The sequence below is a fragment of the Coffea arabica genome, chromosome 11e (assembly GCF_036785885.1).
Source record: "Coffea arabica cultivar ET-39 chromosome 11e, Coffea Arabica ET-39 HiFi, whole genome shotgun sequence".
In the NCBI taxonomy this organism is placed as follows: domain Eukaryota; kingdom Viridiplantae; phylum Streptophyta; class Magnoliopsida; order Gentianales; family Rubiaceae; genus Coffea; species Coffea arabica.
Window position 1 is genome coordinate 40,516,104 of NC_092331.1, and position 27,532 is coordinate 40,543,635.

Below are 27,532 nucleotides of genomic sequence, written 5' to 3' on the forward strand. Positions count from 1 at the left end.
TTATTTGTCCAAGTATAATAATTTCAACTTCACACAAATTAAATAAATTCGTTTAGGATTAAGTAATTAATGCCTTTGAAAAAAAGAATAACTTAGTTTAGTTAGATAAAATTATTTTTATGTTTATTAAATTATTTTTAATTCGTAAACGGGTCATATCAGGTCACCACGGGTTGACCCGAAATCGACCGGTTTTCTTTTCGGGTTCATCGGGTCCAACCCGATTCTGACCCGAATTCCCGAAACCTCAACCCAAACCCATTAATTTCGTGTTAGGTTCGTGTCGTGTTTTCAGGTCGTGTCGAAAATTGCCACCCCTAGTTGCGGTGATACATTTGCGCCGACAAATTTGAGCGACGATCCGGGCTTTGATCGAGCCGTACCGTTCCTGATTTGTCTCGCGCCTTCAGATCCTCCTTCACGCTTCGACAAGAAGCAAAATATTAAGCAATCGTTCCGACGGAGCTAAATTACTACAGGATAAAGAACGAATAGGAAATTTGGATTTCGAAACAAAAAAGAGAGGGGTGCAACACGAGGACTTCCCAGGGGGTCACCCATCCTAGTACTACTCTCGCCCAAGCACGCTTAACTTCGGAGTTCTGATGGGATCCGGTGCATTAGTGCTGGTATGATCGCACCCGCCATGTTCCTTTCGCTTTATTCTTTTAAACTACCCCGTCCTGCGAAGCAGTGTGGCTTTTCTAGACCGAAATTCATTTTAAGCGTCAATTCAAGCATTTTCCTCTTATCCTTTTATTTATTTACTTTATATTTTTTTTTGTTATTGATTTGCACCCTGTTTTTTTCCCTCATCCCGCAACTCTAAATTATCACGAAATCAATCCTTCACGCTTGCAGTTAGGGGTGGCAATTCGGGTCCAAATCAGGTTGGCGGGTCGGGTTCGGGTCAACAGACCCGCCAGAAAATCTGTAGACCCGAACCCCGACCCGCCAACCCGTGACGGGTCAGGTATGCTGACCCGAACCCGAAAATTTCAGGTTTACGGGGCGGCGGGTCGACCCGAAATGACCCGAAACTTAATTTTAATTTATTAATTTATCACTGTAATTTCTAATAAAATCAATTTCTCACAAAACTAATTACATAATCAAGTAATAAAAATTTAAATAAATGATTCCAAATCAAATCTAAAATAAATTAAACACCGTAAAAGTGTTTTATCCCAAGCAAAATATAAAATAAATTAAAACAATACAAAAGTGAAAAATAATATAATATATTATTTGTCCAAGTATAATAATTTCAACTTCACACAAATTAAATAAATTCGTTTAGGATTAAGTAATTAATGCCTTTGAAAAAAAGAATAACTTAGTTTAGTTAGATAAAATTATTTTTATGTTTATTAAATTATTTTTAATTCGTAAACGGGTCATATCGGGTCATATCAGGTCACCACGGGTTGACCCGAAATCGACCGGTTTTCTTTTCGGGTTCATCGGGTCCAACCCGATTCTGACCCGAATTCCCGAAACCTCAACCCAAACCCATTAATTTCGTGTTAGGTTCGTGTCGTGTTTTCAGGTCGTGTCGAAAATTGCCACCCCTAGTTGCGGTGATACATTTGCGCCGACAAATTTGAGCGACGATCCGGGCTTTGATCGAGCCGTACCGTTCCTGATTTGTCTCGCGCCTTCAGATCCTCCTTCACGCTTCGACAAGAAGCAAAATATTAAGCAATCGTTCCGACGGAGCTAAATTACTACAGGATAAAGAACGAATAGGAAATTTGGATTTCGAAACAAAAAAGAGAGGGGTGCAACACGAGGACTTCCCAGGGGGTCACCCATCCTAGTACTACTCTCGCCCAAGCACGCTTAACGTAGGAGTTCTGATGGGATCCGGTGCATTAGTGCTGGTATGATCGCACCCGCCATGTTCCTTTCGCTTTATTCTTTTAAACTACCCCGTCCTGCGAAGCAGTGTGGCTTTTCTAGACCGAAATTCATTTTAAGCGTCAATTCAAGCATTTTCCTCTTATCCTTTTATTTATTTACTTTATATTTTTTTTTGTTATTGATTTGCACCCTGTTTTTTTCCCTCATCCCGCAACTCTAAATTATCATGAAATCAATCCTTCACGCTTGCAGTTAGGGGTGGCAATTCGGGTCCAAATCAGGTTAGCGGGTCGGGTTCGGGTCAACAGACCCGCCAGAAAATCTGTTGACCCGAACCCCGACCCGCCAACCCGTGACGGGTCAGGTATGCTGACCCGAACCCGAAAATTTCAGGTTTACGGGGCGGCGGGTCGACCCGAAATGACCCGAAACTTAATTTTAATTTATTAATTTATCACTGTAATTTCTAATAAAATCAATTTCTCACAAAACTAATTACATAATCAAGTAATAAAAATTTAAATAAATGATTCCAAATGAAATCTAAAATAAATTAAACACCGTAAAAGTGTTTTATCCCAAGCAAAATATAAAATAAATTAAAACAATACAAAAGTGAAAAATAATATAATATATTATTTGTCCAAGTATAATAATTTCAACTTCACACAAATTAAATAAATTCGTTTAGGATTAAGTAATTAATGCCTTTGAAAAAAAGAATAACTTAGTTTAGTTAGATAAAATTATTTTTATGTTTATTAAATTATTTTTAATTCGTAAACGGGTCATATCGGGTCATATCAGGTCACCACGGGTTGACCCGAAATCGACCGGTTTTCTTTTCGGGTTCATCGGGTCCAACCCGATTCTGACCCGAATTCCCGAAACCTCAACCCAAACCCATTAATTTCGTGTTAGGTTCGTGTCGTGTTTTCAGGTCGTGTCGAAAATTGCCACCCCTAGTTGCGGTGATACATTTGCGCCGACAAATTTGAGCGACGATCCGGGCTTTGATCGAGCCGTACCGTTCCTGATTTGTCTCGCGCCTTCAGATCCTCCTTCACGCTTCGACAAGAAGCAAAATATTAAGCAATCGTTCCGACGGAGCTAAATTACTACAGGATAAAGAACGAATAGGAAATTTGGATTTCGAAACAAAAAAGAGAGGGGTGCAACACGAGGACTTCCCAGGGGGTCACCCATCCTAGTACTACTCTCGCCCAAGCACGCTTAACTTCGGAGTTCTGATGGGATCCAGTGCATTAGTGCTGGTATGATCGCACCCGCCATGTTCCTTTCGCTTTATTCTTTTAAACTACCCCGTCCTGCGAAGCAGTGTGGCTTTTCTAGACCGAAATTCATTTTAAGCGTCAATTCAAGCATTTTCCTCTTATCCTTTTATTTATTTACTTTATATTTTTTTTTGTTATTGATTTGCACCCTGTTTTTTTCCCTCATCCCGCAACTCTAAATTATCATGAAATCAATCCTTCACGCTTGCAGTTAGGGGTGGCAATTCGGGTCCAAATCAGGTTGGCGGGTCGGGTTCGGGTCAACAGACCCGCCAGAAAATCTGTTGACCCGAACCCCGACCCGCCAACCCGTGACGGGTCAGGTATGCTGACCCGAACCCGAAAATTTCAGGTTTACGGGGCGGCGGGTCGACCCGAAATGACCCGAAACTTAATTTTAATTTATTAATTTATCACTGTAATTTCTAATAAAATCAATTTCTCACAAAACTAATTACATAATCAAGTAATAAAAATTTAAATAAATGATTCCAAATCAAATCTAAAATAAATTAAACACCGTAAAAGTGTTTTATCCCAAGCAAAATATAAAATAAATTAAAACAATACAAAAGTGAAAAATAATATAATATATTATTTGTCCAAGTATAATAATTTCAACTTCACACAAATTAAATAAATTCGTTTAGGATTAAGTAATTAATGCCTTTGAAAAAAAGAATAACTTAGTTTAGTTAGATAAAATTATTTTTATGTTTATTAAATTATTTTTAATTCGTAAACGGGTCATATCGGGTCATATCAGGTCACCACGGGTTGACCCGAAATCGACCGGTTTTCTTTTCGGGTTCATCGGGTCCAACCCGATTCTGACCCGAATTCCCGAAACCTCAACCCAAACCCATTAATTTCGTGTTAGGTTCGTGTCGTGTTTTCAGGTCGTGTCGAAAATTGCCACCCCTAGTTGCGGTGATACATTTGCGCCGACAAATTTGAGCGACGATCCGGGCTTTGATCGAGCCGTACCGTTCCTGATTTGTCTCGCGCCTTCAGATCCTCCTTCACGCTTCGACAAGAAGCAAAATATTAAGCAATCGTTCCGACGGAGCTAAATTACTACAGGATAAAGAACGAATAGGAAATTTGGATTTCGAAACAAAAAAGAGAGGGGTGCAACACGAGGACTTCCCAGGGGGTCACCCATCCTAGTACTACTCTCGCCCAAGCACGCTTAACTTCGGAGTTCTGATGGGATCCGGTGCATTAGTGCTGGTATGATCGCACCCGCCATGTTCCTTTCGCTTTATTCTTTTAAACTACCCCGTCCTGCGAAGCAGTGTGGCTTTTCTAGACCGAAATTCATTTTAAGCGTCAATTCAAGCATTTTCCTCTTATCCTTTTATTTATTTACTTTATATTTTTTTTTGTTATTGATTTGCACCCTGTTTTTTTCCCTCATCCCGCAACTCTAAATTATCACGAAATCAATCCTTCACGCTTGCAGTTAGGGGTGGCAATTCGGGTCCAAATCAGGTTGGCGGGTCGGGTTCGGGTCAACAGACCCGCCAGAAAATCTGTTGACCCGAACCCCGACCCGCCAACCCGTGACGGGTCAGGTATGCTGACCCGAACCCGAAAATTTCAGGTTTACGGGGCGGCGGGTCGACCCGAAATGACCCGAAACTTAATTTTAATTTATTAATTTATCACTGTAATTTCTAATAAAATCAATTTCTCACAAAACTAATTACATAATCAAGTAATAAAAATTTAAATAAATGATTCCAAATCAAATCTAAAATAAATTAAACACCGTAAAAGTGTTTTATCCCAAGCAAAATATAAAATAAATTAAAACAATACAAAAGTGAAAAATAATATAATATATTATTTGTCCAAGTATAATAATTTCAACTTCACACAAATTAAATAAATTCGTTTAGGATTAAGTAATTAATGCCTTTGAAAAAAAGAATAACTTAGTTTAGTTAGATAAAATTATTTTTATGTTTATTAAATTATTTTTAATTCGTAAACGGGTCATATCAGGTCACCACGGGTTGACCCGAAATCGACCGGTTTTCTTTTCGGGTTCATCGGGTCCAACCCGATTCTGACCCGAATTCCCGAAACCTCAACCCAAACCCATTAATTTCGTGTTAGGTTCGTGTCGTGTTTTCAGGTCGTGTCGAAAATTGCCACCCCTAGTTGCGGTGATACATTTGCGCCGACAAATTTGAGCGACGATCCGGGCTTTGATCGAGCCGTACCGTTCCTGATTTGTCTCGCGCCTTCAGATCCTCCTTCACGCTTCGACAAGAAGCAAAATATTAAGCAATCGTTCCGACGGAGCTAAATTACTACAGGATAAAGAACGAATAGGAAATTTGGATTTCGAAACAAAAAAGAGAGGGGTGCAACACGAGGACTTCCCAGGGGGTCACCCATCCTAGTACTACTCTCGCCCAAGCACGCTTAACTTCGGAGTTCTGATGGGATCCGGTGCATTAGTGCTGGTATGATCGCACCCGCCATGTTCCTTTCGCTTTATTCTTTTAAACTACCCCGTCCTGCGAAGCAGTGTGGCTTTTCTAGACCGAAATTCATTTTAAGCGTCAATTCAAGCATTTTCCTCTTATCCTTTTATTTATTTACTTTATATTTTTTTTTGTTATTGATTTGCACCCTGTTTTTTTCCCTCATCCCGCAACTCTAAATTATCATGAAATCAATCCTTCACGCTTGCAGTTAGGGGTGGCAATTCGGGTCCAAATCAGGTTGGCGGGTCGGGTTCGGGTCAACAGACCCGCCAGAAAATCTGTTGACCCGAACCCCGACCCGCCAACCCGTGACGGGTCAGGTATGCTGACCCGAACCCGAAAATTTCAGGTTTACGGGGCGGCGGGTCGACCCGAAATGACCCGAAACTTAATTTTAATTTATTAATTTATCACTGTAATTTCTAATAAAATCAATTTCTCACAAAACTAATTACATAATCAAGTAATAAAAATTTAAATAAATGATTCCAAATCAAATCTAAAATAAATTAAACACCGTAAAAGTGTTTTATCCCAAGCAAAATATAAAATAAATTAAAACAATACAAAAGTGAAAAATAATATAATATATTATTTGTCCAAGTATAATAATTTCAACTTCACACAAATTAAATAAATTCGTTTAGGATTAAGTAATTAATGCCTTTGAAAAAAAGAATAACTTAGTTTAGTTAGATAAAATTATTTTTATGTTTATTAAATTATTTTTAATTCGTAAACGGGTCATATCAGGTCACCACGGGTTGACCCGAAATCGACCGGTTTTCTTTTCGGGTTCATCGGGTCCAACCCGATTCTGACCCGAATTCCCGAAACCTCAACCCAAACCCATTAATTTCGTGTTAGGTTCGTGTCGTGTTTTCAGGTCGTGTCGAAAATTGCCACCCCTAGTTGCGGTGATACATTTGCGCCGACAAATTTGAGCGACGATCCGGGCTTTGATCGAGCCGTACCGTTCCTGATTTGTCTCGCGCCTTCAGATCCTCCTTCACGCTTCGACAAGAAGCAAAATATTAAGCAATCGTTCCGACGGAGCTAAATTACTACAGGATAAAGAACGAATAGGAAATTTGGATTTCGAAACAAAAAAGAGAGGGGTGCAACACGAGGACTTCCCAGGGGGTCACCCATCCTAGTACTACTCTCGCCCAAGCACGCTTAACTTCGGAGTTCTGATGGGATCCGGTGCATTAGTGCTGGTATGATCGCACCCGCCATGTTCCTTTCGCTTTATTCTTTTAAACTACCCCGTCCTGCGAAGCAGTGTGGCTTTTCTAGACCGAAATTCATTTTAAGCGTCAATTCAAGCATTTTCCTCTTATCCTTTTATTTATTTACTTTATATTTTTTTTTGTTATTGATTTGCACCCTGTTTTTTTCCCTCATCCCGCAACTCTAAATTATCACGAAATCAATCCTTCACGCTTGCAGTTAGGGGTGGCAATTCGGGTCCAAATCAGGTTGGCGGGTCGGGTTCGGGTCAACAGACCCGCCAGAAAATCTGTAGACCCGAACCCCGACCCGCCAACCCGTGACGGGTCAGGTATGCTGACCCGAACCCGAAAATTTCAGGTTTACGGGGCGGCGGGTCGACCCGAAATGACCCGAAACTTAATTTTAATTTATTAATTTATCACTGTAATTTCTAATAAAATCAATTTCTCACAAAACTAATTACATAATCAAGTAATAAAAATTTAAATAAATGATTCCAAATCAAATCTAAAATAAATTAAACACCGTAAAAGTGTTTTATCCCAAGCAAAATATAAAATAAATTAAAACAATACAAAAGTGAAAAATAATATAATATATTATTTGTCCAAGTATAATAATTTCAACTTCACACAAATTAAATAAATTCGTTTAGGATTAAGTAATTAATGCCTTTGAAAAAAAGAATAACTTAGTTTAGTTAGATAAAATTATTTTTATGTTTATTAAATTATTTTTAATTCGTAAACGGGTCATATCGGGTCATATCAGGTCACCACGGGTTGACCCGAAATCGACCGGTTTTCTTTTCGGGTTCATCGGGTCCAACCCGATTCTGACCCGAATTCCCGAAACCTCAACCCAAACCCATTAATTTCGTGTTAGGTTCGTGTCGTGTTTTCAGGTCGTGTCGAAAATTGCCACCCCTAGTTGCGGTGATACATTTGCGCCGACAAATTTGAGCGACGATCCGGGCTTTGATCGAGCCGTACCGTTCCTGATTTGTCTCGCGCCTTCAGATCCTCCTTCACGCTTCGACAAGAAGCAAAATATTAAGCAATCGTTCCGACGGAGCTAAATTACTACAGGATAAAGAACGAATAGGAAATTTGGATTTCGAAACAAAAAAGAGAGGGGTGCAACACGAGGACTTCCCAGGGGGTCACCCATCCTAGTACTACTCTCGCCCAAGCACGCTTAACGTAGGAGTTCTGATGGGATCCGGTGCATTAGTGCTGGTATGATCGCACCCGCCATGTTCCTTTCGCTTTATTCTTTTAAACTACCCCGTCCTGCGAAGCAGTGTGGCTTTTCTAGACCGAAATTCATTTTAAGCGTCAATTCAAGCATTTTCCTCTTATCCTTTTATTTATTTACTTTATATTTTTTTTTGTTATTGATTTGCACCCTGTTTTTTTCCCTCATCCCGCAACTCTAAATTATCATGAAATCAATCCTTCACGCTTGCAGTTAGGGGTGGCAATTCGGGTCCAAATCAGGTTAGCGGGTCGGGTTCGGGTCAACAGACCCGCCAGAAAATCTGTTGACCCGAACCCCGACCCGCCAACCCGTGACGGGTCAGGTATGCTGACCCGAACCCGAAAATTTCAGGTTTACGGGGCGGCGGGTCGACCCGAAATGACCCGAAACTTAATTTTAATTTATTAATTTATCACTGTAATTTCTAATAAAATCAATTTCTCACAAAACTAATTACATAATCAAGTAATAAAAATTTAAATAAATGATTCCAAATGAAATCTAAAATAAATTAAACACCGTAAAAGTGTTTTATCCCAAGCAAAATATAAAATAAATTAAAACAATACAAAAGTGAAAAATAATATAATATATTATTTGTCCAAGTATAATAATTTCAACTTCACACAAATTAAATAAATTCGTTTAGGATTAAGTAATTAATGCCTTTGAAAAAAAGAATAACTTAGTTTAGTTAGATAAAATTATTTTTATGTTTATTAAATTATTTTTAATTCGTAAACGGGTCATATCGGGTCATATCAGGTCACCACGGGTTGACCCGAAATCGACCGGTTTTCTTTTCGGGTTCATCGGGTCCAACCCGATTCTGACCCGAATTCCCGAAACCTCAACCCAAACCCATTAATTTCGTGTTAGGTTCGTGTCGTGTTTTCAGGTCGTGTCGAAAATTGCCACCCCTAGTTGCGGTGATACATTTGCGCCGACAAATTTGAGCGACGATCCGGGCTTTGATCGAGCCGTACCGTTCCTGATTTGTCTCGCGCCTTCAGATCCTCCTTCACGCTTCGACAAGAAGCAAAATATTAAGCAATCGTTCCGACGGAGCTAAATTACTACAGGATAAAGAACGAATAGGAAATTTGGATTTCGAAACAAAAAAGAGAGGGGTGCAACACGAGGACTTCCCAGGGGGTCACCCATCCTAGTACTACTCTCGCCCAAGCACGCTTAACTTCGGAGTTCTGATGGGATCCAGTGCATTAGTGCTGGTATGATCGCACCCGCCATGTTCCTTTCGCTTTATTCTTTTAAACTACCCCGTCCTGCGAAGCAGTGTGGCTTTTCTAGACCGAAATTCATTTTAAGCGTCAATTCAAGCATTTTCCTCTTATCCTTTTATTTATTTACTTTATATTTTTTTTTGTTATTGATTTGCACCCTGTTTTTTTCCCTCATCCCGCAACTCTAAATTATCATGAAATCAATCCTTCACGCTTGCAGTTAGGGGTGGCAATTCGGGTCCAAATCAGGTTGGCGGGTCGGGTTCGGGTCAACAGACCCGCCAGAAAATCTGTTGACCCGAACCCCGACCCGCCAACCCGTGACGGGTCAGGTATGCTGACCCGAACCCGAAAATTTCAGGTTTACGGGGCGGCGGGTCGACCCGAAATGACCCGAAACTTAATTTTAATTTATTAATTTATCACTGTAATTTCTAATAAAATCAATTTCTCACAAAACTAATTACATAATCAAGTAATAAAAATTTAAATAAATGATTCCAAATCAAATCTAAAATAAATTAAACACCGTAAAAGTGTTTTATCCCAAGCAAAATATAAAATAAATTAAAACAATACAAAAGTGAAAAATAATATAATATATTATTTGTCCAAGTATAATAATTTCAACTTCACACAAATTAAATAAATTCGTTTAGGATTAAGTAATTAATGCCTTTGAAAAAAAGAATAACTTAGTTTAGTTAGATAAAATTATTTTTATGTTTATTAAATTATTTTTAATTCGTAAACGGGTCATATCGGGTCATATCAGGTCACCACGGGTTGACCCGAAATCGACCGGTTTTCTTTTCGGGTTCATCGGGTCCAACCCGATTCTGACCCGAATTCCCGAAACCTCAACCCAAACCCATTAATTTCGTGTTAGGTTCGTGTCGTGTTTTCAGGTCGTGTCGAAAATTGCCACCCCTAGTTGCGGTGATACATTTGCGCCGACAAATTTGAGCGACGATCCGGGCTTTGATCGAGCCGTACCGTTCCTGATTTGTCTCGCGCCTTCAGATCCTCCTTCACGCTTCGACAAGAAGCAAAATATTAAGCAATCGTTCCGACGGAGCTAAATTACTACAGGATAAAGAACGAATAGGAAATTTGGATTTCGAAACAAAAAAGAGAGGGGTGCAACACGAGGACTTCCCAGGGGGTCACCCATCCTAGTACTACTCTCGCCCAAGCACGCTTAACTTCGGAGTTCTGATGGGATCCGGTGCATTAGTGCTGGTATGATCGCACCCGCCATGTTCCTTTCGCTTTATTCTTTTAAACTACCCCGTCCTGCGAAGCAGTGTGGCTTTTCTAGACCGAAATTCATTTTAAGCGTCAATTCAAGCATTTTCCTCTTATCCTTTTATTTATTTACTTTATATTTTTTTTTGTTATTGATTTGCACCCTGTTTTTTTCCCTCATCCCGCAACTCTAAATTATCACGAAATCAATCCTTCACGCTTGCAGTTAGGGGTGGCAATTCGGGTCCAAATCAGGTTGGCGGGTCGGGTTCGGGTCAACAGACCCGCCAGAAAATCTGTTGACCCGAACCCCGACCCGCCAACCCGTGACGGGTCAGGTATGCTGACCCGAACCCGAAAATTTCAGGTTTACGGGGCGGCGGGTCGACCCGAAATGACCCGAAACTTAATTTTAATTTATTAATTTATCACTGTAATTTCTAATAAAATCAATTTCTCACAAAACTAATTACATAATCAAGTAATAAAAATTTAAATAAATGATTCCAAATCAAATCTAAAATAAATTAAACACCGTAAAAGTGTTTTATCCCAAGCAAAATATAAAATAAATTAAAACAATACAAAAGTGAAAAATAATATAATATATTATTTGTCCAAGTATAATAATTTCAACTTCACACAAATTAAATAAATTCGTTTAGGATTAAGTAATTAATGCCTTTGAAAAAAAGAATAACTTAGTTTAGTTAGATAAAATTATTTTTATGTTTATTAAATTATTTTTAATTCGTAAACGGGTCATATCAGGTCACCACGGGTTGACCCGAAATCGACCGGTTTTCTTTTCGGGTTCATCGGGTCCAACCCGATTCTGACCCGAATTCCCGAAACCTCAACCCAAACCCATTAATTTCGTGTTAGGTTCGTGTCGTGTTTTCAGGTCGTGTCGAAAATTGCCACCCCTAGTTGCGGTGATACATTTGCGCCGACAAATTTGAGCGACGATCCGGGCTTTGATCGAGCCGTACCGTTCCTGATTTGTCTCGCGCCTTCAGATCCTCCTTCACGCTTCGACAAGAAGCAAAATATTAAGCAATCGTTCCGACGGAGCTAAATTACTACAGGATAAAGAACGAATAGGAAATTTGGATTTCGAAACAAAAAAGAGAGGGGTGCAACACGAGGACTTCCCAGGGGGTCACCCATCCTAGTACTACTCTCGCCCAAGCACGCTTAACGTAGGAGTTCTGATGGGATCCGGTGCATTAGTGCTGGTATGATCGCACCCGCCATGTTCCTTTCGCTTTATTCTTTTAAACTACCCCGTCCTGCGAAGCAGTGTGGCTTTTCTAGACCGAAATTCATTTTAAGCGTCAATTCAAGCATTTTCCTCTTATCCTTTTATTTATTTACTTTATATTTTTTTTTGTTATTGATTTGCACCCTGTTTTTTTCCCTCATCCCGCAACTCTAAATTATCACGAAATCAATCCTTCACGCTTGCAGTTAGGGGTGGCAATTCGGGTCCAAATCAGGTTGGCGGGTCGGGTTCGGGTCAACAGACCCGCCAGAAAATCTGTTGACCCGAACCCCGACCCGCCAACCCGTGACGGGTCAGGTATGCTGACCCGAACCCGAAAATTTCAGGTTTACGGGGCGGCGGGTCGACCCGAAATGACCCGAAACTTAATTTTAATTTATTAATTTATCACTGTAATTTCTAATAAAATCAATTTCTCACAAAACTAATTACATAATCAAGTAATAAAAATTTAAATAAATGATTCCAAATCAAATCTAAAATAAATTAAACACCGTAAAAGTGTTTTATCCCAAGCAAAATATAAAATAAATTAAAACAATACAAAAGTGAAAAATAATATAATATATTATTTGTCCAAGTATAATAATTTCAACTTCACACAAATTAAATAAATTCGTTTAGGATTAAGTAATTAATGCCTTTGAAAAAAAGAATAACTTAGTTTAGTTAGATAAAATTATTTTTATGTTTATTAAATTATTTTTAATTCGTAAACGGGTCATATCGGGTCATATCAGGTCACCACGGGTTGACCCGAAATCGACCGGTTTTCTTTTCGGGTTCATCGGGTCCAACCCGATTCTGACCCGAATTCCCGAAACCTCAACCCAAACCCATTAATTTCGTGTTAGGTTCGTGTCGTGTTTTCAGGTCGTGTCGAAAATTGCCACCCCTAGTTGCGGTGATACATTTGCGCCGACAAATTTGAGCGACGATCCGGGCTTTGATCGAGCCGTACCGTTCCTGATTTGTCTCGCGCCTTCAGATCCTCCTTCACGCTTCGACAAGAAGCAAAATATTAAGCAATCGTTCCGACGGAGCTAAATTACTACAGGATAAAGAACGAATAGGAAATTTGGATTTCGAAACAAAAAAGAGAGGGGTGCAACACGAGGACTTCCCAGGGGGTCACCCATCCTAGTACTACTCTCGCCCAAGCACGCTTAACGTAGGAGTTCTGATGGGATCCGGTGCATTAGTGCTGGTATGATCGCACCCGCCATGTTCCTTTCGCTTTATTCTTTTAAACTACCCCGTCCTGCGAAGCAGTGTGGCTTTTCTAGACCGAAATTCATTTTAAGCGTCAATTCAAGCATTTTCCTCTTATCCTTTTATTTATTTACTTTATATTTTTTTTTGTTATTGATTTGCACCCTGTTTTTTTCCCTCATCCCGCAACTCTAAATTATCACGAAATCAATCCTTCACGCTTGCAGTTAGGGGTGGCAATTCGGGTCCAAATCAGGTTGGCGGGTCGGGTTCGGGTCAACAGACCCGCCAGAAAATCTGTTGACCCGAACCCCGACCCGCCAACCCGTGACGGGTCAGGTATGCTGACCCGAACCCGAAAATTTCAGGTTTACGGGGCGGCGGGTCGACCCGAAATGACCCGAAACTTAATTTTAATTTATTAATTTATCACTGTAATTTCTAATAAAATCAATTTCTCACAAAACTAATTACATAATCAAGTAATAAAAATTTAAATAAATGATTCCAAATCAAATCTAAAATAAATTAAACACCGTAAAAGTGTTTTATCCCAAGCAAAATATAAAATAAATTAAAACAATACAAAAGTGAAAAATAATATAATATATTATTTGTCCAAGTATAATAATTTCAACTTCACACAAATTAAATAAATTCGTTTAGGATTAAGTAATTAATGCCTTTGAAAAAAAGAATAACTTAGTTTAGTTAGATAAAATTATTTTTATGTTTATTAAATTATTTTTAATTCGTAAACGGGTCATATCGGGTCATATCAGGTCACCACGGGTTGACCCGAAATCGACCGGTTTTCTTTTCGGGTTCATCGGGTCCAACCCGATTCTGACCCGAATTCCCGAAACCTCAACCCAAACCCATTAATTTCGTGTTAGGTTCGTGTCGTGTTTTCAGGTCGTGTCGAAAATTGCCACCCCTAGTTGCGGTGATACATTTGCGCCGACAAATTTGAGCGACGATCCGGGCTTTGATCGAGCCGTACCGTTCCTGATTTGTCTCGCGCCTTCAGATCCTCCTTCACGCTTCGACAAGAAGCAAAATATTAAGCAATCGTTCCGACGGAGCTAAATTACTACAGGATAAAGAACGAATAGGAAATTTGGATTTCGAAACAAAAAAGAGAGGGGTGCAACACGAGGACTTCCCAGGGGGTCACCCATCCTAGTACTACTCTCGCCCAAGCACGCTTAACTTCGGAGTTCTGATGGGATCCGGTGCATTAGTGCTGGTATGATCGCACCCGCCATGTTCCTTTCGCTTTATTCTTTTAAACTACCCCGTCCTGCGAAGCAGTGTGGCTTTTCTAGACCGAAATTCATTTTAAGCGTCAATTCAAGCATTTTCCTCTTATCCTTTTATTTATTTACTTTATATTTTTTTTTGTTATTGATTTGCACCCTGTTTTTTTCCCTCATCCCGCAACTCTAAATTATCATGAAATCAATCCTTCACGCTTGCAGTTAGGGGTGGCAATTCGGGTCCAAATCAGGTTGGCGGGTCGGGTTCGGGTCAACAGACCCGCCAGAAAATCTGTTGACCCGAACCCCGACCCGCCAACCCGTGACGGGTCAGGTATGCTGACCCGAACCCGAAAATTTCAGGTTTACGGGGCGGCGGGTCGACCCGAAATGACCCGAAACTTAATTTTAATTTATTAATTTATCACTGTAATTTCTAATAAAATCAATTTCTCACAAAACTAATTACATAATCAAGTAATAAAAATTTAAATAAATGATTCCAAATCAAATCTAAAATAAATTAAACACCGTAAAAGTGTTTTATCCCAAGCAAAATATAAAATAAATTAAAACAATACAAAAGTGAAAAATAATATAATATATTATTTGTCCAAGTATAATAATTTCAACTTCACACAAATTAAATAAATTCGTTTAGGATTAAGTAATTAATGCCTTTGAAAAAAAGAATAACTTAGTTTAGTTAGATAAAATTATTTTTATGTTTATTAAATTATTTTTAATTCGTAAACGGGTCATATCGGGTCATATCAGGTCACCACGGGTTGACCCGAAATCGACCGGTTTTCTTTTCGGGTTCATCGGGTCCAACCCGATTCTGACCCGAATTCCCGAAACCTCAACCCAAACCCATTAATTTCGTGTTAGGTTCGTGTCGTGTTTTCAGGTCGTGTCGAAAATTGCCACCCCTAGTTGCGGTGATACATTTGCGCCGACAAATTTGAGCGACGATCCGGGCTTTGATCGAGCCGTACCGTTCCTGATTTGTCTCGCGCCTTCAGATCCTCCTTCACGCTTCGACAAGAAGCAAAATATTAAGCAATCGTTCCGACGGAGCTAAATTACTACAGGATAAAGAACGAATAGGAAATTTGGATTTCGAAACAAAAAAGAGAGGGGTGCAACACGAGGACTTCCCAGGGGGTCACCCATCCTAGTACTACTCTCGCCCAAGCACGCTTAACTTCGGAGTTCTGATGGGATCCGGTGCATTAGTGCTGGTATGATCGCACCCGCCATGTTCCTTTCGCTTTATTCTTTTAAACTACCCCGTCCTGCGAAGCAGTGTGGCTTTTCTAGACCGAAATTCATTTTAAGCGTCAATTCAAGCATTTTCCTCTTATCCTTTTATTTATTTACTTTATATTTTTTTTTGTTATTGATTTGCACCCTGTTTTTTTCCCTCATCCCGCAACTCTAAATTATCATGAAATCAATCCTTCACGCTTGCAGTTAGGGGTGGCAATTCGGGTCCAAATCAGGTTGGCGGGTCGGGTTCGGGTCAACAGACCCGCCAGAAAATCTGTTGACCCGAACCCCGACCCGCCAACCCGTGACGGGTCAGGTATGCTGACCCGAACCCGAAAATTTCAGGTTTACGGGGCGGCGGGTCGACCCGAAATGACCCGAAACTTAATTTTAATTTATTAATTTATCACTGTAATTTCTAATAAAATCAATTTCTCACAAAACTAATTACATAATCAAGTAATAAAAATTTAAATAAATGATTCCAAATCAAATCTAAAATAAATTAAACACCGTAAAAGTGTTTTATCCCAAGCAAAATATAAAATAAATTAAAACAATACAAAAGTGAAAAATAATATAATATATTATTTGTCCAAGTATAATAATTTCAACTTCACACAAATTAAATAAATTCGTTTAGGATTAAGTAATTAATGCCTTTGAAAAAAAGAATAACTTAGTTTAGTTAGATAAAATTATTTTTATGTTTATTAAATTATTTTTAATTCGTAAACGGGTCATATCGGGTCATATCAGGTCACCACGGGTTGACCCGAAATCGACCGGTTTTCTTTTCGGGTTCATCGGGTCCAACCCGATTCTGACCCGAATTCCCGAAACCTCAACCCAAACCCATTAATTTCGTGTTAGGTTCGTGTCGTGTTTTCAGGTCGTGTCGAAAATTGCCACCCCTAGTTGCGGTGATACATTTGCGCCGACAAATTTGAGCGACGATCCGGGCTTTGATCGAGCCGTACCGTTCCTGATTTGTCTCGCGCCTTCAGATCCTCCTTCACGCTTCGACAAGAAGCAAAATATTAAGCAATCGTTCCGACGGAGCTAAATTACTACAGGATAAAGAACGAATAGGAAATTTGGATTTCGAAACAAAAAAGAGAGGGGTGCAACACGAGGACTTCCCAGGGGGTCACCCATCCTAGTACTACTCTCGCCCAAGCACGCTTAACTTCGGAGTTCTGATGGGATCCGGTGCATTAGTGCTGGTATGATCGCACCCGCCATGTTCCTTTCGCTTTATTCTTTTAAACTACCCCGTCCTGCGAAGCAGTGTGGCTTTTCTAGACCGAAATTCATTTTAAGCGTCAATTCAAGCATTTTCCTCTTATCCTTTTATTTATTTACTTTATATTTTTTTTTGTTATTGATTTGCACCCTGTTTTTTTCCCTCATCCCGCAACTCTAAATTATCATGAAATCAATCCTTCACGCTTGCAGTTAGGGGTGGCAATTCGGGTCCAAATCAGGTTGGCGGGTCGGGTTCGGGTCAACAGACCCGCCAGAAAATCTGTTGACCCGAACCCCGACCCGCCAACCCGTGACGGGTCAGGTATGCTGACCCGAACCCGAAAATTTCAGGTTTACGGGGCGGCGGGTCGACCCGAAATGACCCGAAACTTAATTTTAATTTATTAATTTATCACTGTAATTTCTAATAAAATCAATTTCTCACAAAACTAATTACATAATCAAGTAATAAAAATTTAAATAAATGATTCCAAATCAAATCTAAAATAAATTAAACACCGTAAAAGTGTTTTATCCCAAGCAAAATATAAAATAAATTAAAACAATACAAAAGTGAAAAATAATATAATATATTATTTGTCCAAGTATAATAATTTCAACTTCACACAAATTAAATAAATTCGTTTAGGATTAAGTAATTAATGCCTTTGAAAAAAAGAATAACTTAGTTTAGTTAGATAAAATTATTTTTATGTTTATTAAATTATTTTTAATTCGTAAACGGGTCATATCAGGTCACCACGGGTTGACCCGAAATCGACCGGTTTTCTTTTCGGGTTCATCGGGTCCAACCCGATTCTGACCCGAATTCCCGAAACCTCAACCCAAACCCATTAATTTCGTGTTAGGTTCGTGTCGTGTTTTCAGGTCGTGTCGAAAATTGCCACCCCTAGTTGCGGTGATACATTTGCGCCGACAAATTTGAGCGACGATCCGGGCTTTGATCGAGCCGTACCGTTCCTGATTTGTCTCGCGCCTTCAGATCCTCCTTCACGCTTCGACAAGAAGCAAAATATTAAGCAATCGTTCCGACGGAGCTAAATTACTACAGGATAAAGAACGAATAGGAAATTTGGATTTCGAAACAAAAAAGAGAGGGGTGCAACACGAGGACTTCCCAGGGGGTCACCCATCCTAGTACTACTCTCGCCCAAGCACGCTTAACTTCGGAGTTCTGATGGGATCCGGTGCATTAGTGCTGGTATGATCGCACCCGCCATGTTCCTTTCGCTTTATTCTTTTAAACTACCCCGTCCTGCGAAGCAGTGTGGCTTTTCTAGACCGAAATTCATTTTAAGCGTCAATTCAAGCATTTTCCTCTTATCCTTTTATTTATTTACTTTATATTTTTTTTTGTTATTGATTTGCACCCTGTTTTTTTCCCTCATCCCGCAACTCTAAATTATCATGAAATCAATCCTTCACGCTTGCAGTTAGGGGTGGCAATTCGGGTCCAAATCAGGTTGGCGGGTCGGGTTCGGGTCAACAGACCCGCCAGAAAATCTGTTGACCCGAACCCCGACCCGCCAACCCGTGACGGGTCAGGTATGCTGACCCGAACCCGAAAATTTCAGGTTTACGGGGCGGCGGGTCGACCCGAAATGACCCGAAACTTAATTTTAATTTATTAATTTATCACTGTAATTTCTAATAAAATCAATTTCTCACAAAACTAATTACATAATCAAGTAATAAAAATTTAAATAAATGATTCCAAATCAAATCTAAAATAAATTAAACACCGTAAAAGTGTTTTATCCCAAGCAAAATATAAAATAAATTAAAACAATACAAAAGTGAAAAATAATATAATATATTATTTGTCCAAGTATAATAATTTCAACTTCACACAAATTAAATAAATTCGTTTAGGATTAAGTAATTAATGCCTTTGAAAAAAAGAATAACTTAGTTTAGTTAGATAAAATTATTTTTATGTTTATTAAATTATTTTTAATTCGTAAACGGGTCATATCAGGTCACCACGGGTTGACCCGAAATCGACCGGTTTTCTTTTCGGGTTCATCGGATCCAACCCGATTCTGACCCGAATTCCCGAAACCTCAACCCAAACCCATTAATTTCGTGTTAGGTTCGTGTCGTGTTTTCAGGTCGTGTCGAAAATTGCCACCCCTAGTTGCGGTGATACATTTGCGCCGACAAATTTGAGCGACGATCCGGGCTTTGATCGAGCCGTACCGTTCCTGATTTGTCTCGCGCCTTCAGATCCTCCTTCACGCTTCGACAAGAAGCAAAATATTAAGCAATCGTTCCGACGGAGCTAAATTACTACAGGATAAAGAACGAATAGGAAATTTGGATTTCGAAACAAAAAAGAGAGGGGTGCAACACGAGGACTTCCCAGGGGGTCACCCATCCTAGTACTACTCTCGCCCAAGCACGCTTAACTTCGGAGTTCTGATGGGATCCGGTGCATTAGTGCTGGTATGATCGCACCCGCCATGTTCCTTTCGCTTTATTCTTTTAAACTACCCCGTCCTGCGAAGCAGTGTGGCTTTTCTAGACCGAAATTCATTTTAAGCGTCAATTCAAGCATTTTCCTCTTATCCTTTTATTTATTTACTTTATATTTTTTTTTGTTATTGATTTGCACCCTGTTTTTTTCCCTCATCCCGCAACTCTAAATTATCATGAAATCAATCCTTCACGCTTGCAGTTAGGGGTGGCAATTCGGGTCCAAATCAGGTTGGCGGGTCGGGTTCGGGTCAACAGACCCGCCAGAAAATCTGTTGACCCGAACCCCGACCCGCCAACCCGTGACGGGTCAGGTATGCTGACCCGAACCCGAAAATTTCAGGTTTACGGGGCGGCGGGTCGACCCGAAATGACCCGAAACTTAATTTTAATTTATTAATTTATCACTGTAATTTCTAATAAAATCAATTTCTCACAAAACTAATTACATAATCAAGTAATAAAAATTTAAATAAATGATTCCAAATCAAATCTAAAATAAATTAAACACCGTAAAAGTGTTTTATCCCAAGCAAAATATAAAATAAATTAAAACAATACAAAAGTGAAAAATAATATAATATATTATTTGTCCAAGTATAATAATTTCAACTTCACACAAATTAAATAAATTCGTTTAGGATTAAGTAATTAATGCCTTTGAAAAAAAGAATAACTTAGTTTAGTTAGATAAAATTATTTTTATGTTTATTAAATTATTTTTAATTCGTAAACGGGTCATATCAGGTCACCACGGGTTGACCCGAAATCGACCGGTTTTCTTTTCGGGTTCATCGGGTCCAACCCGATTCTGACCCGAATTCCCGAAACCTCAACCCAAACCCATTAATTTCGTGTTAGGTTCGTGTCGTGTTTTCAGGTCGTGTCGAAAATTGCCACCCCTAGTTGCGGTGATACATTTGCGCCGACAAATTTGAGCGACGATCCGGGCTTTGATCGAGCCGTACCGTTCCTGATTTGTCTCGCGCCTTCAGATCCTCCTTCACGCTTCGACAAGAAGCAAAATATTAAGCAATCGTTCCGACGGAGCTAAATTACTACAGGATAAAGAACGAATAGGAAATTTGGATTTCGAAACAAAAAAGAGAGGGGTGCAACACGAGGACTTCCCAGGGGGTCACCCATCCTAGTACTACTCTCGCCCAAGCACGCTTAACTTCGGAGTTCTGATGGGATCCGGTGCATTAGTGCTGGTATGATCGCACCCGCCATGTTCCTTTCGCTTTATTCTTTTAAACTACCCCGTCCTGCGAAGCAGTGTGGCTTTTCTAGACCGAAATTCATTTTAAGCGTCAATTCAAGCATTTTCCTCTTATCCTTTTATTTATTTACTTTATATTTTTTTTTGTTATTGATTTGCACCCTGTTTTTTTCCCTCATCCCGCAACTCTAAATTATCATGAAATCAATCCTTCACGCTTGCAGTTAGGGGTGGCAATTCGGGTCCAAATCAGGTTGGCGGGTCGGGTTCGGGTCAACAGACCCCCCAGAAAATCTGTTGACCCGAACCCCGACCCGCCAACCCGTGACGGGTCAGGTATGCTGACCCGAACCCGAAAATTTCAGGTTTACGGGGCGGCGGGTCGACCCGAAATGACCCGAAACTTAATTTTAATTTATTAATTTATCACTGTAATTTCTAATAAAATCAATTTCTCACAAAACTAATTACATAATCAAGTAATAAAAATTTAAATAAATGATTCCAAATCAAATCTAAAATAAATTAAACACCGTAAAAGTGTTTTATCCCAAGCAAAATATAAAATAAATTAAAACAATACAAAAGTGAAAAATAATATAATATATTATTTGTCCAAGTATAATAATTTCAACTTCACACAAATTAAATAAATTCGTTTAGGATTAAGTAATTAATGCCTTTGAAAAAAAGAATAACTTAGTTTAGTTAGATAAAATTATTTTTATGTTTATTAAATTATTTTTAATTCGTAAACGGGTCATATCAGGTCACCATGGGTTGACCCGAAATCGACCGGTTTTCTTTTCGGGTTCATCGGGTCCAACCCGATTCTGACCCGAATTCCCGAAACCTCAACCCAAACCCATTAATTTCGTGTTAGGTTCGTGTCGTGTTTTCAGGTCGTGTCGAAAATTGCCACCCCTAGTTGCGGTGATACATTTGCGCCGACAAATTTGAGCGACGATCCGGGCTTTGATCGAGCCGTACCGTTCCTGATTTGTCTCGCGCCTTCAGATCCTCCTTCACGCTTCGACAAGAAGCAAAATATTAAGCAATCGTTCCGACGGAGCTAAATTACTACAGGATAAAGAACGAATAGGAAATTTGGATTTCGAAACAAAAAAGAGAGGGGTGCAACACGAGGACTTCCCAGGGGGTCACCCATCCTAGTACTACTCTCGCCCAAGCACGCTTAACTTCGGAGTTCTGATGGGATCCAGTGCATTAGTGCTGGTATGATCGCACCCGCCATGTTCCTTTCGCTTTATTCTTTTAAACTACCCCGTCCTGCGAAGCAGTGTGGCTTTTCTAGACCGAAATTCATTTTAAGCGTCAATTCAAGCATTTTCCTCTTATCCTTTTATTTATTTACTTTATATTTTTTTTTGTTATTGATTTGCACCCTGTTTTTTTCCCTCATCCCGCAACTCTAAATTATCATGAAATCAATCCTTCACGCTTGCAGTTAGGGGTGGCAATTCGGGTCCAAATCAGGTTGGCGGGTCGGGTTCGGGTCAACAGACCCGCCAGAAAATCTGTTGACCCGAACCCCGACCCGCCAACCCGTGACGGGTCAGGTATGCTGACCCGAACCCGAAAATTTCAGGTTTACGGGGCGGCGGGTCGACCCGAAATGACCCGAAACTTAATTTTAATTTATTAATTTATCACTGTAATTTCTAATAAAATCAATTTCTCACAAAACTAATTACATAATCAAGTAATAAAAATTTAAATAAATGATTCCAAATCAAATCTAAAATAAATTAAACACCGTAAAAGTGTTTTATCCCAAGCAAAATATAAAATAAATTAAAACAATACAAAAGTGAAAAATAATATAATATATTATTTGTCCAAGTATAATAATTTCAACTTCACACAAATTAAATAAATTCGTTTAGGATTAAGTAATTAATGCCTTTGAAAAAAAGAATAACTTAGTTTAGTTAGATAAAATTATTTTTATGTTTATTAAATTATTTTTAATTCGTAAACGGGTCATATCAGGTCACCACGGGTTGACCCGAAATCGACCGGTTTTCTTTTCGGGTTCATCGGGTCCAACCCGATTCTGACCCGAATTCCCGAAACCTCAACCCAAACCCATTAATTTCGTGTTAGGTTCGTGTCGTGTTTTCAGGTCGTGTCGAAAATTGCCACCCCTAGTTGCGGTGATACATTTGCGCCGACAAATTTGAGCGACGATCCGGGCTTTGATCGAGCCGTACCGTTCCTGATTTGTCTCGCGCCTTCAGATCCTCCTTCACGCTTCGACAAGAAGCAAAATATTAAGCAATCGTTCCGACGGAGCTAAATTACTACAGGATAAAGAACGAATAGGAAATTTGGATTTCGAAACAAAAAAGAGAGGGGTGCAACACGAGGACTTCCCAGGGGGTCACCCATCCTAGTACTACTCTCGCCCAAGCACGCTTAACTTCGGAGTTCTGATGGGATCCGGTGCATTAGTGCTGGTATGATCGCACCCGCCATGTTCCTTTCGCTTTATTCTTTTAAACTACCCCGTCCTGCGAAGCAGTGTGGCTTTTCTAGACCGAAATTCATTTTAAGCGTCAATTCAAGCATTTTCCTCTTATCCTTTTATTTATTTACTTTATATTTTTTTTTGTTATTGATTTGCACCCTGTTTTTTTCCCTCATCCCGCAACTCTAAATTATCATGAAATCAATCCTTCACGCTTGCAGTTAGGGGTGGCAATTCGGGTCCAAATCAGGTTGGCGGGTCGGGTTCGGGTCAACAGACCCGCCAGAAAATCTGTTGACCCGAACCCCGACCCGCCAACCCGTGACGGGTCAGGTATGCTGACCCGAACCCGAAAATTTCAGGTTTACGGGGCGGCGGGTCGACCCGAAATGACCCGAAACTTAATTTTAATTTATTAATTTATCACTGTAATTTCTAATAAAATCAATTTCTCACAAAACTAATTACATAATCAAGTAATAAAAATTTAAATAAATGATTCCAAATCAAATCTAAAATAAATTAAACACCGTAAAAGTGTTTTATCCCAAGCAAAATATAAAATAAATTAAAACAATACAAAAGTGAAAAATAATATAATATATTATTTGTCCAAGTATAATAATTTCAACTTCACACAAATTAAATAAATTCGTTTAGGATTAAGTAATTAATGCCTTTGAAAAAAAGAATAACTTAGTTTAGTTAGATAAAATTATTTTTATGTTTATTAAATTATTTTTAATTCGTAAACGGGTCATATCAGGTCACCACGGGTTGACCCGAAATCGACCGGTTTTCTTTTCGGGTTCATCGGGTCCAACCCGATTCTGACCCGAATTCCCGAAACCTCAACCCAAACCCATTAATTTCGTGTTAGGTTCGTGTCGTGTTTTCAGGTCGTGTCGAAAATTGCCACCCCTAGTTGCGGTGATACATTTGCGCCGACAAATTTGAGCGACGATCCGGGCTTTGATCGAGCCGTACCGTTCCTGATTTGTCTCGCGCCTTCAGATCCTCCTTCACGCTTCGACAAGAAGCAAAATATTAAGCAATCGTTCCGACGGAGCTAAATTACTACAGGATAAAGAACGAATAGGAAATTTGGATTTCGAAACAAAAAAGAGAGGGGTGCAACACGAGGACTTCCCAGGGGGTCACCCATCCTAGTACTACTCTCGCCCAAGCACGCTTAACTTCGGAGTTCTGATGGGATCCGGTGCATTAGTGCTGGTATGATCGCACCCGCCATGTTCCTTTCGCTTTATTCTTTTAAACTACCCCGTCCTGCGAAGCAGTGTGGCTTTTCTAGACCGAAATTCATTTTAAGCGTCAATTCAAGCATTTTCCTCTTATCCTTTTATTTATTTACTTTATATTTTTTTTTGTTATTGATTTGCACCCTGTTTTTTTCCCTCATCCCGCAACTCTAAATTATCATGAAATCAATCCTTCACGCTTGCAGTTAGGGGTGGCAATTCGGGTCCAAATCAGGTTGGCGGGTCGGGTTCGGGTCAACAGACCCGCCAGAAAATCTGTTGACCCGAACCCCGACCCGCCAACCCGTGACGGGTCAGGTATGCTGACCCGAACCCGAAAATTTCAGGTTTACGGGGCGGCGGGTCGACCCGAAATGACCCGAAACTTAATTTTAATTTATTAATTTATCACTGTAATTTCTAATAAAATCAATTTCTCACAAAACTAATTACATAATCAAGTAATAAAAATTTAAATAAATGATTCCAAATCAAATCTAAAATAAATTAAACACCGTAAAAGTGTTTTATCCCAAGCAAAATATAAAATAAATTAAAACAATACAAAAGTGAAAAATAATATAATATATTATTTGTCCAAGTATAATAATTTCAACTTCACACAAATTAAATAAATTCGTTTAGGATTAAGTAATTAATGCCTTTGAAAAAAAGAATAACTTAGTTTAGTTAGATAAAATTATTTTTATGTTTATTAAATTATTTTTAATTCGTAAACGGGTCATATCAGGTCACCACGGGTTGACCCGAAATCGACCGGTTTTCTTTTCGGGTTCATCGGGTCCAACCCGATTCTGACCCGAATTCCCGAAACCTCAACCCAAACCCATTAATTTCGTGTTAGGTTCGTGTCGTGTTTTCAGGTCGTGTCGAAAATTGCCACCCCTAGTTGCGGTGATACATTTGCGCCGACAAATTTGAGCGACGATCCGGGCTTTGATCGAGCCGTACCGTTCCTGATTTGTCTCGCGCCTTCAGATCCTCCTTCACGCTTCGACAAGAAGCAAAATATTAAGCAATCGTTCCGACGGAGCTAAATTACTACAGGATAAAGAACGAATAGGAAATTTGGATTTCGAAACAAAAAAGAGAGGGGTGCAACACGAGGACTTCCCAGGGGGTCACCCATCCTAGTACTACTCTCGCCCAAGCACGCTTAACTTCGGAGTTCTGATGGGATCCGGTGCATTAGTGCTGGTATGATCGCACCCGCCATGTTCCTTTCGCTTTATTCTTTTAAACTACCCCGTCCTGCGAAGCAGTGTGGCTTTTCTAGACCGAAATTCATTTTAAGCGTCAATTCAAGCATTTTCCTCTTATCCTTTTATTTATTTACTTTATATTTTTTTTTGTTATTGATTTGCACCCTGTTTTTTTCCCTCATCCCGCAACTCTAAATTATCATGAAATCAATCCTTCACGCTTGCAGTTAGGGGTGGCAATTCGGGTCCAAATCAGGTTGGCGGGTCGGGTTCGGGTCAACAGACCCGCCAGAAAATCTGTTGACCCGAACCCCGACCCGCCAACCCGTGACGGGTCAGGTATGCTGACCCGAACCCGAAAATTTCAGGTTTACGGGGCGGCGGGTCGACCCGAAATGACCCGAAACTTAATTTTAATTTATTAATTTATCACTGTAATTTCTAATAAAATCAATTTCTCACAAAACTAATTACATAATCAAGTAATAAAAATTTAAATAAATGATTCCAAATCAAATCTAAAATAAATTAAACACCGTAAAAGTGTTTTATCCCAAGCAAAATATAAAATAAATTAAAACAATACAAAAGTGAAAAATAATATAATATATTATTTGTCCAAGTATAATAATTTCAACTTCACACAAATTAAATAAATTCGTTTAGGATTAAGTAATTAATGCCTTTGAAAAAAAGAATAACTTAGTTTAGTTAGATAAAATTATTTTTATGTTTATTAAATTATTTTTAATTCGTAAACGGGTCATATCAGGTCACCACGGGTTGACCCGAAATCGACCGGTTTTCTTTTCGGGTTCATCGGGTCCAACCCGATTCTGACCCGAATTCCCGAAACCTCAACCCAAACCCATTAATTTCGTGTTAGGTTCGTGTCGTGTTTTCAGGTCGTGTCGAAAATTGCCACCCCTAGTTGCGGTGATACATTTGCGCCGACAAATTTGAGCGACGATCCGGGCTTTGATCGAGCCGTACCGTTCCTGATTTGTCTCGCGCCTTCAGATCCTCCTTCACGCTTCGACAAGAAGCAAAATATTAAGCAATCGTTCCGACGGAGCTAAATTACTACAGGATAAAGAACGAATAGGAAATTTGGATTTCGAAACAAAAAAGAGAGGGGTGCAACACGAGGACTTCCCAGGGGGTCACCCATCCTAGTACTACTCTCGCCCAAGCACGCTTAACTTCGGAGTTCTGATGGGATCCGGTGCATTAGTGCTGGTATGATCGCACCCGCCATGTTCCTTTCGCTTTATTCTTTTAAACTACCCCGTCCTGCGAAGCAGTGTGGCTTTTCTAGACCGAAATTCATTTTAAGCGTCAATTCAAGCATTTTCCTCTTATCCTTTTATTTATTTACTTTATATTTTTTTTTGTTATTGATTTGCACCCTGTTTTTTTCCCTCATCCCGCAACTCTAAATTATCATGAAATCAATCCTTCACGCTTGCAGTTAGGGGTGGCAATTCGGGTCCAAATCAGGTTGGCGGGTCGGGTTCGGGTCAACAGACCCGCCAGAAAATCTGTTGACCCGAACCCCGACCCGCCAACCCGTGACGAGTCAGGTATGCTGACCCGAACCCGAAAATTTCAGGTTTACGGGGCGGCGGGTCGACCCGAAATGACCCGAAACTTAATTTTAATTTATTAATTTATCACTGTAATTTCTAATAAAATCAATTTCTCACAAAACTAATTACATAATCAAGTAATAAAAATTTAAATAAATGATTCCAAATCAAATCTAAAATAAATTAAACACCGTAAAAGTGTTTTATCCCAAGCAAAATATAAAATAAATTAAAACAATACAAAAGTGAAAAATAATATAATATATTATTTGTCCAAGTATAATAATTTCAACTTCACACAAATTAAATAAATTCGTTTAGGATTAAGT

At 39.4% G+C, this 27,532-nt stretch overlaps 22 non-coding genes across 22 annotated transcripts; all 22 read right to left on the reverse strand.

Annotated features, from left to right (window-relative positions):
• Nucleotides 1-524: 524 nt before the first annotated feature.
• On the reverse strand, nucleotides 525-643 carry LOC140028476 (5S ribosomal RNA). The gene has a single exon (XR_011832379.1). It is a non-coding gene; the product is annotated as a 5S ribosomal RNA (ribosomal RNA).
• A 1,135-nt stretch (nucleotides 644-1,778) lies between these two features.
• LOC140031588 (5S ribosomal RNA) lies at nucleotides 1,779-1,897 on the reverse strand. Its single transcript, XR_011835509.1, has one exon. It is a non-coding gene; the product is annotated as a 5S ribosomal RNA (ribosomal RNA).
• A 1,135-nt stretch (nucleotides 1,898-3,032) lies between these two features.
• On the reverse strand, nucleotides 3,033-3,151 carry LOC140030652 (5S ribosomal RNA). Its single transcript, XR_011834567.1, has one exon. It is a non-coding gene; the product is annotated as a 5S ribosomal RNA (ribosomal RNA).
• A 1,135-nt stretch (nucleotides 3,152-4,286) lies between these two features.
• On the reverse strand, nucleotides 4,287-4,405 carry LOC140028477 (5S ribosomal RNA). Its single transcript, XR_011832380.1, has one exon. It is a non-coding gene; the product is annotated as a 5S ribosomal RNA (ribosomal RNA).
• Nucleotides 4,406-5,530: 1,125 nt separating this feature from the next.
• LOC140028478 (5S ribosomal RNA) lies at nucleotides 5,531-5,649 on the reverse strand. The gene has a single exon (XR_011832381.1). It is a non-coding gene; the product is annotated as a 5S ribosomal RNA (ribosomal RNA).
• A 1,125-nt stretch (nucleotides 5,650-6,774) lies between these two features.
• On the reverse strand, nucleotides 6,775-6,893 carry LOC140028479 (5S ribosomal RNA). The gene has a single exon (XR_011832382.1). It is a non-coding gene; the product is annotated as a 5S ribosomal RNA (ribosomal RNA).
• A 1,135-nt stretch (nucleotides 6,894-8,028) lies between these two features.
• LOC140031589 (5S ribosomal RNA) lies at nucleotides 8,029-8,147 on the reverse strand. Its single transcript, XR_011835510.1, has one exon. It is a non-coding gene; the product is annotated as a 5S ribosomal RNA (ribosomal RNA).
• Nucleotides 8,148-9,282: 1,135 nt separating this feature from the next.
• Nucleotides 9,283-9,401, reverse strand: LOC140030653 (5S ribosomal RNA). The gene has a single exon (XR_011834568.1). It is a non-coding gene; the product is annotated as a 5S ribosomal RNA (ribosomal RNA).
• A 1,135-nt stretch (nucleotides 9,402-10,536) lies between these two features.
• Nucleotides 10,537-10,655, reverse strand: LOC140028480 (5S ribosomal RNA). Its single transcript, XR_011832383.1, has one exon. It is a non-coding gene; the product is annotated as a 5S ribosomal RNA (ribosomal RNA).
• A 1,125-nt stretch (nucleotides 10,656-11,780) lies between these two features.
• LOC140031590 (5S ribosomal RNA) lies at nucleotides 11,781-11,899 on the reverse strand. The gene has a single exon (XR_011835511.1). It is a non-coding gene; the product is annotated as a 5S ribosomal RNA (ribosomal RNA).
• Nucleotides 11,900-13,034: 1,135 nt separating this feature from the next.
• Nucleotides 13,035-13,153, reverse strand: LOC140031592 (5S ribosomal RNA). The gene has a single exon (XR_011835513.1). It is a non-coding gene; the product is annotated as a 5S ribosomal RNA (ribosomal RNA).
• A 1,135-nt stretch (nucleotides 13,154-14,288) lies between these two features.
• LOC140028481 (5S ribosomal RNA) lies at nucleotides 14,289-14,407 on the reverse strand. The gene has a single exon (XR_011832384.1). It is a non-coding gene; the product is annotated as a 5S ribosomal RNA (ribosomal RNA).
• Nucleotides 14,408-15,542: 1,135 nt separating this feature from the next.
• On the reverse strand, nucleotides 15,543-15,661 carry LOC140028482 (5S ribosomal RNA). Its single transcript, XR_011832385.1, has one exon. It is a non-coding gene; the product is annotated as a 5S ribosomal RNA (ribosomal RNA).
• A 1,135-nt stretch (nucleotides 15,662-16,796) lies between these two features.
• LOC140028483 (5S ribosomal RNA) lies at nucleotides 16,797-16,915 on the reverse strand. The gene has a single exon (XR_011832386.1). It is a non-coding gene; the product is annotated as a 5S ribosomal RNA (ribosomal RNA).
• A 1,125-nt stretch (nucleotides 16,916-18,040) lies between these two features.
• On the reverse strand, nucleotides 18,041-18,159 carry LOC140028485 (5S ribosomal RNA). Its single transcript, XR_011832388.1, has one exon. It is a non-coding gene; the product is annotated as a 5S ribosomal RNA (ribosomal RNA).
• A 1,125-nt stretch (nucleotides 18,160-19,284) lies between these two features.
• Nucleotides 19,285-19,403, reverse strand: LOC140028486 (5S ribosomal RNA). Its single transcript, XR_011832389.1, has one exon. It is a non-coding gene; the product is annotated as a 5S ribosomal RNA (ribosomal RNA).
• Nucleotides 19,404-20,528: 1,125 nt separating this feature from the next.
• Nucleotides 20,529-20,647, reverse strand: LOC140028487 (5S ribosomal RNA). The gene has a single exon (XR_011832390.1). It is a non-coding gene; the product is annotated as a 5S ribosomal RNA (ribosomal RNA).
• Nucleotides 20,648-21,772: 1,125 nt separating this feature from the next.
• On the reverse strand, nucleotides 21,773-21,891 carry LOC140030654 (5S ribosomal RNA). Its single transcript, XR_011834569.1, has one exon. It is a non-coding gene; the product is annotated as a 5S ribosomal RNA (ribosomal RNA).
• A 1,125-nt stretch (nucleotides 21,892-23,016) lies between these two features.
• LOC140028488 (5S ribosomal RNA) lies at nucleotides 23,017-23,135 on the reverse strand. The gene has a single exon (XR_011832391.1). It is a non-coding gene; the product is annotated as a 5S ribosomal RNA (ribosomal RNA).
• A 1,125-nt stretch (nucleotides 23,136-24,260) lies between these two features.
• LOC140028489 (5S ribosomal RNA) lies at nucleotides 24,261-24,379 on the reverse strand. The gene has a single exon (XR_011832392.1). It is a non-coding gene; the product is annotated as a 5S ribosomal RNA (ribosomal RNA).
• A 1,125-nt stretch (nucleotides 24,380-25,504) lies between these two features.
• Nucleotides 25,505-25,623, reverse strand: LOC140028490 (5S ribosomal RNA). Its single transcript, XR_011832393.1, has one exon. It is a non-coding gene; the product is annotated as a 5S ribosomal RNA (ribosomal RNA).
• A 1,125-nt stretch (nucleotides 25,624-26,748) lies between these two features.
• LOC140028491 (5S ribosomal RNA) lies at nucleotides 26,749-26,867 on the reverse strand. The gene has a single exon (XR_011832394.1). It is a non-coding gene; the product is annotated as a 5S ribosomal RNA (ribosomal RNA).
• Nucleotides 26,868-27,532: the final 665 nt, after the last annotated feature.